This window comes from Squalius cephalus (genome assembly GCF_949319135.1).
Source record: "Squalius cephalus genome assembly, chromosome: 1".
Classification (NCBI taxonomy): Eukaryota; Metazoa; Chordata; class Actinopteri; order Cypriniformes; family Leuciscidae; genus Squalius; species Squalius cephalus.
Genome location: NC_137122.1, coordinates 61,447,649 through 61,461,126, shown reverse-complemented (window position 1 = coordinate 61,461,126; position 13,478 = coordinate 61,447,649). Strand labels below are relative to the sequence as shown.

The window sequence follows — 13,478 nt, the reverse complement described above, 5'->3', positions numbered from 1 at the left end:
GCCTCTTGTTATTCACACAGCTTCCTTTTATTTCACTGCAAACTGGCATACATGCAAGTATGTGCAACTTTTGTTGCATTGTTGTCCCAAATATCATTAACCAGATCTAAATTGTTATGTCCCAAGTAAAAGAATCATGGTCATTAATTATATGTAATTATTTATAAGTTATTAATTATATGTAGTTATTTTTAAAGAAATAAGAAATTAATTTCTCAAATAAAAATTTATTTTTACTGTAACAAACACCACTTTCAATACACAATAGTCAGCATACTTTATTAAACAACACTTTATTGGAGGACAAAGCATAAAGTTGATAAAGTAGCATGAAGACAAATGAGATTCAAGATAAATAAAAATGTGTCTTCAAAAATACATTAACATCATATGAATCCATTCACAGCTGCTGAAGCCACATAACGAGTGCCAGAGAATCATATTCAGTCACCTACAGAAAACAGATTTGATATTGTGTTGGAAAATAATGATTCATTATCACAGCTAAACTGGTTTCTTGCTCTTCCCTGTATGTCTCTATCGTGTTCTTCTTCCTCGTCTAAACAGTTTGTTCAGTTGAAGAACAGAAGATGTGATCACTGATGTGGTGTCGCTTTTTCTCAACCAGAGGAGGAAGTCTCAACATCCCATTGTCAGGCGTTCTCCAGTCCTGGTCTGAAAGTAAAACAAAAAACACAAACCATTCTCAAATGAAGTTGTTTAATGGGCAGTCGGGTCAGCTGATGTTCTGCGTTATTTAAAGCAGTGATGGTTTACTCTGGCCCTCAGCGTCCACTGTCCTGCAGGTTTAGCTCCGACCTCAAACCCTCCTGCCTATTCTCTAGAAGTAAACCTGAAGACTTCGGTTAAAATTTTCAGATGTGCTCGATTAGGGTTGGAGGTTAACTCTTAACTAACCTCAAAAAGTAGAATGCAAAGGGCCAGAGTTGCCTGTTCCTTACATAAATTTACAAAGCAGCAGTCAGTACATTATATAATATACACATTGAAGTATTATATATATGTATATATATAATATTGCAGCACATAATATAAGCTAAGTACTGAACAAAAACAGTTTTACCCATATCAACAGCAACCTATTTTAAAAGATCTTTTAGAAAGGCATGGTCTCTTTTGAGCCTTTGCCAGTGATGCTTGATTTCTTTCCAGACAACATACTCTTCTGTCAATTGTTTCAAGAGCTTCACTTGGTCAAAAACCAAGTGATAACCTGTACAATGTAAAATTATCAACATCAAATTATGTACTACATTTTACAGCATTGTTTCAATTCAAGACATACCAATGGACTCGCACACTTTTCTGTCGTCTTTGGGCACCAGATGTTCCTTCCTCACCCGAAACAAAAGACTTATTCGATTAGCTTGCGTTGATATAAGGACTGGTCTTCCTTCTCGGCTGTAAAACAAGAAAGTCTCGACTTACTCTATGTGCAATTACTGTTGTTCTTGAAACACAAATTAAGACAGTTATAAATAAGTTAATTTACCATATGATTCAGGAGAGAACATTTGATGAGTAAATACTGATATATTAAGAAACTTCACCTGGGAAGGGCTGATCACGGCAAGATTCGCTGCGACTCACTAGTAGCTCTTGTGAGGGTTGAGTTTGATATTGGTAGAGCTTTAAAAAAAAGGACTAAGTAATCCTGCAAAACAGAAAGGAAGGTAATTTTAATACATTACTGCAAATAGTCAGTTTATAACTGTAGGATATGTTTTCTGTAAAGAGTGTTGCATAATTAAATGTTAAAAGCATTTTTATGTATTAAGTTCACTGAAATGTGGGCATTTCTATGAATAAAAGTATGTCTTTAATAACAAGCAATAATCATGAAAATGATTTACATGCAAACGGGACAGTTATCAGCAGTGTAACTGATCTGATTATGACTAAATAATCGAGTATCTGATGTCATGTGACAAGTCAGATGAGCTTTTACACTCTTGCAAACAGAGGTAGGTTATGAGGTGTGGAGAGACATCATGAATCACTGGAACATAAACAGACGGGGACCAATTTGCAATTAATATAAACTTTCTGACAGAGTGTGTGACATCCGACTACTTTCCAAGAAGGGGCACAACTGATTTACAAATATCACGATAAATATGTACAGGAATTGAGGCAGTAGCCAATGACAGCACTAGGAGTAAAAGCTGCAGGATTGTGTACGAGTATACAAATATGTACGAGTATCGTACGAATTTGACAACTTGTTAAATCTTGTGAATTATTAAGACTTTCAGTCTATGCTTGTACTGATTGGGCTATAGGTTTATGCTTGATAAAATGTTTGATTTAGGGTTAAAACCAACACATACATACCATTGCGAATATTTGCCTTTGCAGCTGTCCGTCTCCTCCGTTTACTTCTCCTCCAACAATAATGGGCTGACTGAGTCCGAAAGGCCCTTTTGGTCTTTTCAGCTGAAAAAGAGAAAAGAAAATATCATTATGTATAATATATAGGATTATTTAAAGGAAAAAGTACTGATTTACCTTACAAATATTGGATGTTACATTATATAAAGCCTTACAAGCATGGCAAGTGTTGTGGTTAATATGCATTTACAACAAATATCACTTTAAAACTATCAATACTGAGGTAAAAGCATGGTAAGTTTTGTGATTACTGTCCTTTACTAAACCAATCACAGTAAAACTATGGTTACTGTGGTAAAAGCATGGTAAGTTTTGTGATTACTGTCCTTTACTAAACCAATCACAGTAAAACTATGGTTACTGTGGTAAAAGCATGGTAAGTGTTGTGGTTACTGTCTTTTTACTACACTTATCACAGTGAAACTAATGTTACTGTGGTAAAAGCATGGTAAGTGTTGTTTTTACTGTGCTTCTACTACAAATACAACTTTGGAACTAATTGTGCTATTTTTAATCTGATATGAATATCTAGGCCTATAGCACGTCACGTGACAGGCAGTGTTTAATCACCCTGTTTTGAATTAGAAAGCAATGAAACGCAAAGTCTCCTTGGAGATGGCAGATATAATGGCAGATTAATATCGACAAACAGAAAAGACATTATATCACACATTATTAGGACAGCGTATTTAGCATAGGTATTTAGGTATTTACTTACCAACATCTGACACACGTGAACTGATGCCAAATATCGCGATGTGTTCGGAACGAGACTTCTTCAGCGCGATTTCCTACTGATAAAATATAATTTTAAAAATATCAATAAACAGCAAAGCAATCCAGCTTCCCTGGCAATAAGACCGAAATAATAACATAAAAAATACATAAAAATACATAAGATCTCGTGAATAAATGTTGATTAAACAGCTTCTCTGCTGCAGCCGACAGGCAGAAAGAATCGTGCTGTGATCACGAAAGACGCTTCCCATTGAAAATACATTAGTTTAAAAAACGTGCTGGTATTACGAAAATAACGAAATAAACGTGTCCGTGGCACGAATCAATAGATTAAATTACGTGACCTTATCACGAACTTGGTTGTCACGGCTACATAAACAAATTTGAAATTTGCGCACACAGGAAGACAGATGTTATGGTAAAATTTTACATGCATTTTAATCACAAAAACAAACGTTTGCATCAAATGAAAGCATCAGGCACATTGGCTAACGTTACCTACATAATAAGCTGTTTTAAATTTAAAATGTTCAATGCCTTATCGCGCTGATGTGACCGAGCCCGACCCGAACCCGAACATAATTTTTAAATATCTGTCCGAACCCGGCCCGGCCCGTCGGGTACCGACGGGTCCCGTCGGGCTCGGGTCGGGTATCCATCCTCTATTCCTCATCTATCTGCCAGCAACCACCCGTGACAGATAAATTACTTAATTGGGGAAACTGAGAGAGAAAGCATGCTGATGACCTGGGTCTGTGGTGGAGTAGCCTCCTCCTCTCCGATTTTAGGGGAAAATCGTGTCTATTGGAGACGCCCAATAGATTTCTTAGGCGTGTCGCAGACACCAGACACAGTGCAATCACCATGGGAAAATCTCACAGTAAAACTGGGAGTTGTGAAAAATATGATACACTGGTGTTTTGCTAGATGAGAAGTTTATCTATGGCATTTTTTTACTCTAATTTTCCTTGCTTTTATTTTGTGATTATTTTAATTCCTTTCTGTGTAAAGCACTTTAATTGCGATAGTGTAGAAATGTGCTATATAAATAAACTTGTCTTGCCTTGTCTTTTTGATATAGGCTATGTCTGTGTATAGCAGTTGAGGCGCGCAACCATATGCTTATCAGCGCTTATCATGTTCAACTCAGATCGCGTGCACAGATAGCATTCTGTCAGTTTGTTTCGAAATAGTTGGCTAACGATACTTTTCGGAAACACCCCAGATGTACAGAATTTCATGAGATTGGCCAATTTCAGGTGGATTTCTGTAGAATAGCCTACACCTACCTGAATACATCATGTGAACACGCGTGGGGAGAGAGACAGCCTGGAATGTGAACTAGCAACTGGCTGTAAAACTGGCTTAAAACCGTAAAAATAAAGTAAAGAAAATAAAGAAAATACAATTTTCGTTAAATGTTTTACAGAAAAAAACACTGTTATATTTGCAGATATTTCCTGAATTATTACGATCAAACACATTCACTGAAAAAAAAAAAAAAAAAAAAAAACTGTCAGCAATGGCTGCCATACATAAAACCATAAAATGAATGTAAAATATCCTAATTTAAATAAAGAGCAAAAGACTTTTACAGAAATCTTCATAATTTTTTTTAAAGAGAAATGCAGTTATTTCAAATATATTTCCTGAATTTTAACTAACAAACACATTCACTGTAAAAAGTGAATCTCGTTAAAGTGAAGTCGTTAATTAGGCCTATAAGTTTCTAATTGTGCATGCCAATCTTTTGCCAAAAATTGTGCTGTGATACTCTGAAAGATTTTATAAAGTTGTTATACAGAAAATGTTTTGATATGATCATACTCACACAGACATCAAGAATCAGCGTATGAATCGCAACAATGGTTAAAAAAAAAAAAAAAAAAAATCAGATCAACTCTGAACTCTGAATTCGTCACAAATAGGATACTTCATGATGTCACCATCAATAAACAGATTATCCACAATATTTCTGATCAGGGGCGCCTGCAGGATTTTATCTTAGGGTACGCACACAATAGCAGCCTCCAATATCGATCGGACCAAACTTTTATATATAGGTTAATTGATTATATATGTTTGTGCACATGATATCATACATATATTTAATCGTACATTGTTTTATCATTCAATCAATCAATCATAGTCATTATTTCAAATATATTATGCCTTACACACACAAAAAAAAATGTCTAGTCCAGGGGTTGGGAACCTTTTTTGACCAAAGAGACATTTTTTTTACACTACCGGTCAAAAGATTTAGATCGGTAAGATTTTTAATGTTTTTAAAAGAAGTCTCTTCTGCTCACAAAGGCTGCATTTATTTGATTAAAAATACAAACAAAAACAGTCATATTGTGAAATATTATTACAATTTAAAACAGCTGTTTTCTATGTGAATATACAGTTAAGTGTAATTTATTCCTGTGATCAAAGCTGAATTTTCTGCATCATTACTCCAGTCTTCAGTGTCACATGATCCTAAAGAAATCATTCTAATATGATGATTTGATGCTCAAGAAACATTTATGATTATTATCAATGTTGAAAACAGTTTTTTACATTTTTATTTCATGACGCTATGATGAATAGAAATTTCAAAAGAACAGCATTTATCTGAAATGGAAAGCTTTTGTAACATTAAACACTACCCTTCAAAAGTTTGGGGTCAGTAAGAATTTTAATTTTATTTTTGGGGAAAATAAATAAAATAAATCAATACTTTCATTCATCAAGGATGAGTTAAACTCATCAAAAGTTACAGTAAAGACATTTATAATGTTAGAAAATATTATATTTTAAATAAATGCTGTTCTTTTGAACTTTCTATTCATCAAAGAATTTAGAAAAAAAATTGTACACAACTGTTTTCAACATTGATATTAATAATGAATGTTTTTTGAGCATAAAATATTAGAATGATTTATGAAGGATCATGTGACACTGAAGACTGGAGTAATGATGTTGAAAATTCAGCTTTCATCTGATGAATAAATTACATTTTAAAATATATTAAAATAGAAAACAGTCATTTTAAATTGTCATAATATTTCACAATCATACTGTTTTTTTTTTATTGCTTTTAATCAAATAAATGCAGCCTTGGTGAGCAGAATTTGGTTAATGCGTTTTTCCAAAAGAGCCACAGTAAAATAATAATAATAATAATAATATTTAACAAGCAATTATGCAACAAACAATAAAGTTGCAATATTGAATTAATTTGTTGGGCTTTCACTGTGAGGTTGAGTCATCAACTGAGGCATCAGTTGAACCTCTGTGTGTGTGTGTGTGTGTGTGTGTGTGTGTGTGTGTGTGTGTGTGTGTGTGTATACATATTTCTGGTGAATTTCTGTAGAATTTTTTTCCACATAAGTAATGGGAGTATAAATATCACTAGAGAAACGCAGTGGGCTTCAGAAGACAACATCTCTTTACATACCAAAGACACAGAAACTCCAGGTGAGTCAAGACTTTATGAACATGTAAATAGTAACCAAAAAATTATGAGCGGTTTAGACCTCAACTACAACATTTCAGTGCAGATTCAAACATCATTATAATAATCAAATGCAAATTGAAAAAATAGAAAATAGAAGAGAAAATAGAATTTTATATAGATTCATTTAAAATTAAATAAAAACAAAGAAATATCAATGGATTGACTGAAGGAAATATGTCTTTATTGGATTTAGTAACACTGTTTTAGAAAACTGTTCTGCGTCATTAATGAATAACACACATGCTACACATAACAACAAAATAGTACCTAATGCACTATTAACACTCTATTAACTACTATTAACTAACAAGAAATTATGATTAACGAATTAGTAAATAATAGTGCTCAGTTGAATGTGGTAATTCACTATTAGCTAATCAATAAGTAGCCTACTATTTTTTGACACTGTCCCTCCCAGAGGACTACTAAGAACTACTACAGGTTCATAATTAATGTGAATAATGCATAATTAAATGTATACTAATGTATAATTAATTCTAAATGGAAGGTCATGGTAACCCACTGGTAATTATTCAAGTATTACCAAATCCTTCAGAAGGCATTACTAATTATTTGGAACATTATTCTCAATTGAAAAACATGATAACTCTCTAGTATTGACTGATGTCATTGAGCTTTTGTAGCCTGGGTTTCCCCATACTGCCTTGAGCAGCGCGATTTTATTCACGCTGCAAGGTAGTCTGGACACCATGGACTAATTTTTCCCCTGAAATAGGGAACCAATCACAGAACGGGGAGGGAGCAGGAAGACGATGACGAAGTATATGCGACACACCGAAGCAGTTTGTTTATCTATGGATCCAACATGACAGACGTAAAAATATATGCATATTTTTAGGAACACATCTACAAAAATATGCCTGTATTTCAAGTTGATAAAATAATTTAAAATCCACATCAGTTTATTTGTGCCGACGCGCCACGCCCTCCCAGGATCTATAACGTTACCAAGGCTACTTCAAGTTCCACTTTTAAAAATGCATCACAACCGCGCGCGCGCGTTCTGCTTGCAGTCGTCGAGATAGATGCTGAGGAGTTGAAGAAAAGAATAGCTAGTGGAGATTGTAAAGTTGTCGACAATACGTCATCAAAAATCAAGTCTAGTGTGTGGGAGAAATTTGGAGTTATCTGAAGAGAATATTGTGAAAGGCTTTGCTGCAAACATTTTCGTGTTGGATAGCCGCAAATGTGGAACTTCATCCCTGAGGAAGCACGCAGATAACTGGTAACAAAGCCGTTCTATCGAACGGTATTTTTCATATTTAACACTGTTAGTATGTGTGGTGTGCAGGGTGTGTTTGAACCCAAAATTGTCAGATGTAGGCTAGACGAAATTGTGTGGCATATAGTGTTGTAGCCGCGTCTGTTCGATTTGTGTGGTAACGTTAGCCATGTTCTTCATGTATCGGCCTTTTGACAGCTTCGGCTGAAGTTGTCCTTAATGGTCGTGTAATAACTTCTGTATGACCTGGCAATAAAAATGTTTGTAAGTGTGTCTATAATGTGATAGTCTAAACTGATTTTATTTCGGGTGCGGGTCGGGTGTCGGTTCTATTTTAAGCGGGTCGGTGCAGATTTTTATTAGTGCTGCTGTTGGAAAACGGGTCGGGTGCGGATTTACAAAATCGGACCCGTGCAGGACTCTCTGGTGTACACATAAATCTGACCCATCGTCGTCTTCTTCGTTGAATATCTGTCGCTCTACATACGTCATCTGGTATAATTTGAAATGATTGGCTATGAGCTGCGTACAGGCGCATTTGATAGACATTCGTAGCGCCCAATAAACGGCTCTGGGCATTCGTAAACCACGCCTCAAATACGAGAAAATGTACATGTGGTTTCCAGACCACGTCTCAAAGAGAAAGTGGTCTGACGTTAGCCAGGCTAGAGCTTTTGGGGTTTTTGTAAAGTTTTGGATAGTATTGACTCAAGTGTTCCTACATCCTTCCAAAGGAATTACTAATTATTTGAAAAACAGTATAAGTGAATATCCTGGTAACCCACTAATGACTCAAATCCATTGCAAGAAATTACTATCTAAAACCTTACAAAAACCTCCAAAGCTTACAATGACTTTGGTCTTTAGAGATATCATGCTTTTTACTTTAGAATACTGTTCTGGAAAATGTGTAATTCCTTGCAACATGATCTCAAGAGAATATGAGTGTATTTTTACGTAAAGTGTAGTTCTACCACACGTAGGCTACATTTACTTACGTATTCATACACTCTAAAACGTGTAAAATTGACGTATTGACAGCACAAAAACGTAAAATATTTACGTATTGACAGCACAAAAACGTATAATATTGACGTATTGACAGCACTAAAACGTATAATATTGACGTATTGACAGCACAAAAACGTATAATATTGACGTATTGACAGCACTAAAACGTATAATATTGACGTATTGACAGCACTAAAACGTATAATATTGACGTATTGACAGCACTAAAACGTATAATATTGACGTATTGACAGCACTAAAACGTAAATAATTTATGTATGAACTACTAGGAATATAATAACTAGGATAATTAGGATCCCTATATCTAGGAATGAACTTTACCGACATACAAATTTGTACATATTCCTATTTATGAATATAAAAATCGTGGCATTAATGTTTTGAGTCTATTGTATTCAATTTTCATATTAATGACATATTCAGTCGCATTTATTAAATTTACTCACCTACTCAGTAAGAAATAATAAAATTTCGCTCCGTTCGTGACTTCTGCTGCAAACTCGTCTCGGATGATAATGTTAAACAAGTGAATGAATAACATTTCTTTAATTGTTTAAAATTCGAAGCCGGATTAACATTAACTTTCATGGATTAATAACTTCAATTCTTCTCTGTACCTCATACAAAATACAAAAATGTTTTGTGTCTTTGAAAGTTACTATTAATTCCTGCGTTTTAACAACGAGACCAGGCTGTTCCTTCTGAAGGATTTGGTAATACTTTATTCATTACTAGTGGGTTACCATTGCCTTGACTTTAGAATTAAACATACATTATTCACATAAATTATGAACCTGTAAATAGACGTTCTTGGTTGCTCTCTGGTAGGTATGAAAAAATGGTTATTGGTTAGCTAATACTTCCACATTACTACCACATTCGACTGAGCACTATTACTTACTAATTTGTTTATCAGAGTTTCTTGTTGTTAATATTAGTTAATAGCGTATTAATATTGCGTTACTCATTTGTTCCCATGTAGTTATTCATTAATGAAGGAACAGTATTCCAGAGTGTTACCTTGGATATTTTTAAAAACAAGATCACATATAAATATTCTTAAGGGTGTTTTTTTTTTTTTTTTTTTTTTTTGAGAACTAATAAAATGAACACAGTTAAATGGTATCTAAAAGAAAAAAATGAATGAAAGTAAATTAATAAAATGTCAACGTTTTATTTGTACCTGCTAACCTGATACCTGAATTAAATTTAAATGAAAAACTTGCCATAATAATTTTAGAATAATAAAGATGACAATTTATCAATTTAATCTTTTTTCCCCCATTTATTTTATTTATTAGAGCCATGGAATCCAAGTCAATCAAAGTTGCAGCCCTAGGAGGATCTCGGTGTCCTGGTATGTGCCGCAAGGATTCCCTCATTGCTGTATACTTTTGTATTTAATGGTTTTTAGTCCCCTTTTCACCCAATTGCAAATTTACAGTATTTGAGTGGTAGGATTAGAGGTGCATGATGTGGTAGCAATAGCCTTGTGGGCAGTGCTCTGACATACAGTATAGCACAGCTGTGCCTCCTGCAACATGAGGTCAAGGTTTTTTTTTTTGTTTTGTTTTTGTTTTTTTTTCGCTTGACAAAATGGCACTTAAACCAGTGAACTAATCTTAATTTGGGTCTACAGTAAATAAACTGTGAACTTTTTTTGTAAACTCTGAAACTAAAAAAACTCCATGATCACTATTACCCTTAAAATATTGCTTCTGATGGTTTGAAATACCTTGGGGTCTTTTATCAATGTAAAAAAAAAAAGGTATACAAATCCTTACAATACTTTATTTGCAAGCTTTTTTCAATCGCTTGTGGATAAATCCAAGTTGTGTAAGTTGGCCTCTCTGCCTTTATCACTTGTGTCACATTAGCTCGGTTGGTTATTCTGCCTAAATGTCTTTACCTCTTTCAACACATACCGACTTTCATTATTAAATATTTCTTTACTGGCTGTGACAGTCTTTTGCGCTCTTTTCTATGAGGGAATATAGAAACTTCCCAACTACCATCCATATTAATGCGATATTAATAGACTTCTCTTTTGGAACAGGGATAACAATTGTCCACCGTGTGTGCGTACAGAAACTTTGTCAAAAAGTACTTTTTATTCTATTGTTTGTTCTCAACATTTGTAAGTGTAGAGTTTAGCAAAAATGATGGGAGAGTGTCCAGTGGGAGACAGTGACTGGATCTAAAACTTTCGGATGACAAACAGCTTAGGCTATATCTCAGTTTCTGTGAGTTACTGGACCCCTAAATGAAAACATACAACACAGAGAGACATGCATGTGTGCAGTGTGGCTGACCTGTTGTTTGACTGACAGACAACTAGTTGTCCAGTGCGGTTCTGTTCAAACAATTACTAAAAATGCAGTTGTGAGTCAGTTCAGTTATTAAATTCCTTTCTCATCATATTTAAACCCCTTTAAAACAGGACTGACCACCATATTCAAGTTGTAGCAATTTGTAGCAAAAATGTGTTTTTTTTTTCTCTCTCTCTCTATTAATTCCTTTCTCAGAACAAGATGTGATTGTGGGTGGGATCGGAGGTGATGAATTCTACTTTACATGCATTTCCAGCCTCATTTCAGAGATCAGCATAACTTACGGCAAGGTGTGTAAAGATTGTTTTTATTCTAATTTATCTTCTTTGATTCCTATTTGAATCAAATTGTTTTTATTTAGCTAGTTGATTCACATACATTTGTGCTTTCCAGGGGACACTGAACACAATCCAGGTGATTTTTAACACTGGCCAAATGGCGAAACTTGGTAATGAAGCAGGAAGGAATCAACAAAAATTTGAATTTTGCGGAAGTGATAAAATTGTTGATTTAACACTGTGGCCAAATATTGATCATACCAGATGTGCGGGTCTAGAATTTGTGGTTCTCAAAATCAGTGGTGAAAAAAAGACGTTATCTGTTATGTGTGATGGCATTGGTGCGCCTGTAAATGTTGATGTGAAGTCTGGAAGGTGTTGCGGCATTTTGGGAAGATGCGGATCTCAAATTGATGCTCTGGGTTTCCACTTCATTTAGCCTCCAGCTATACACATCTGTTGCTGACAGTATCAAATATCTGGTCATCTAAAATAATGACATCTGAACAGCAATCATATACTCATATACATCAGGGGTATTATTGGTTATGATTGAAGTATCAAATTTGAATCAGTCAGTTTAATATTTTCAAGTGTCAATCAGACAATTACAATATTCTTTTTTTAGGTAAATTAACCATAATAAACAAATAAATGATAAGTTAAAAGTATCAAATTTATGAGTCAGTAAATAAATAGTGATGGTAGATTAATCTTATTCTATCATTTATGTCCATCTATATATGTCTGTTCTGTATCATCTGTACCTTGTGGTTGTGGGAGTTCAAAATATCTTGATGTAGCCTACTTGTTTAATTACAACAAAGAGTTTTAACTTGATTTGGTCTGAAAAGCCTTTCATGCTGTTTATTGTGTATGCTTTTTTATTTTAGCTGCAAGATGTTGCTCACAAATGTTCATTTTTATGGTCAGATGGGGAAATTAGTTTTTGCAGGGTCTGGAATGGTGAGGGAGAACGGTGCTGGGTTCACAGTTTTAATTTTGTTAATGAACAGTATGACAAAAAAATGTTCGTCAACAAGCTTTTTCCCATGACTGAAGCCTTGTTCCCACCACCAGCGACATGATCCCATTCGTTTTATATGATTGATTTAACTGTACCCACATACAGGGATATAATAAAATGATGCATGGAAAAGAAACTGACGGCAGTCTTAGTGAGTTTGATTCATACATTGATTGTTTGTGTGTTGTTAATTATGATGCAGTGAGCAGTTTAGCACTGCTGCAGTTCAAATTACAGTTTTCCCTGCATTATGTTTATGACTATTAGGGACAAGAAAATGTATTACTGTATTTGTCGAATTCGGATGGCATTTTAGTCATTTTTTGGCAATAGTTTAATTAATTGATTGATTGTTAATCTGGTTAATGATTTAATGCACTGAGCACTGCTGTAGTTTATAATACAACACTCTCCAACAGCAGAATGCTACTTTAAAGAATGATCATTAATTATTTTAAGTCAAATTAAAATGAGACCTTAGTTTTACTGGCAATAAATATATTTTGTGATTGGGTCAAAGACCCAAAAGGGGGTTTCAAAAGGGGGAAAGACGAAAAGGGGGTTTCAAGGATCATCAAAATTACATTTTAATACAGATTTTTTAAATATTCCCCCTTACATTAGAATGTGTCCTGTTTAATTTTATATTTTGCTGAGCAAAAAATAATGATTATCATACATTTTAAACATGATTTACAGAAGACACCAACTAAAATATCATTCAGTGTAAAGACATATTTTAATCAGACCACATTTTAATCAGAAGACATATTTTAATCAGACCCCATTTAAGGATCACAGTGCAGCCCCCAAATACAAATTAAGGATCATTTTTAAATCTTTGCCACTATCCTTCAAACGGGTTTTACCCATTTGTCAGCAATACGTTTTAGTTAGGAAGTGAAAATCATTT

At 34.3% G+C, this 13,478-nt stretch overlaps 2 long non-coding RNA genes across 3 annotated transcripts; one reads left to right on the top strand and one right to left on the bottom strand.

Annotated features, from left to right (window-relative positions):
• Window positions 1–304: 304 nt before the first annotated feature.
• On the bottom strand, window positions 305–3,494 carry LOC307173863. Of its 2 annotated transcripts, none has more exons than XR_013823918.1 (5): window positions 3,131–3,494; window positions 2,356–2,457; window positions 1,572–1,675; window positions 1,307–1,422; window positions 305–675 (listed from the first exon to the last, which is right to left on the bottom strand). It is a non-coding gene; the product is annotated as an uncharacterized lncRNA (long non-coding RNA). The 2 variants fall into 2 exon arrangements; XR_013823919.1 differs by having other exon boundaries at window positions 1,323–1,422.
• A 3,047-nt stretch (window positions 3,495–6,541) lies between these two features.
• Window positions 6,542–12,687, top strand: LOC307174476. Its single transcript, XR_013823998.1, has 4 exons — window positions 6,542–6,615; window positions 10,232–10,287; window positions 11,456–11,550; window positions 11,654–12,687. It is a non-coding gene; the product is annotated as an uncharacterized lncRNA (long non-coding RNA).
• Window positions 12,688–13,478: the final 791 nt, after the last annotated feature.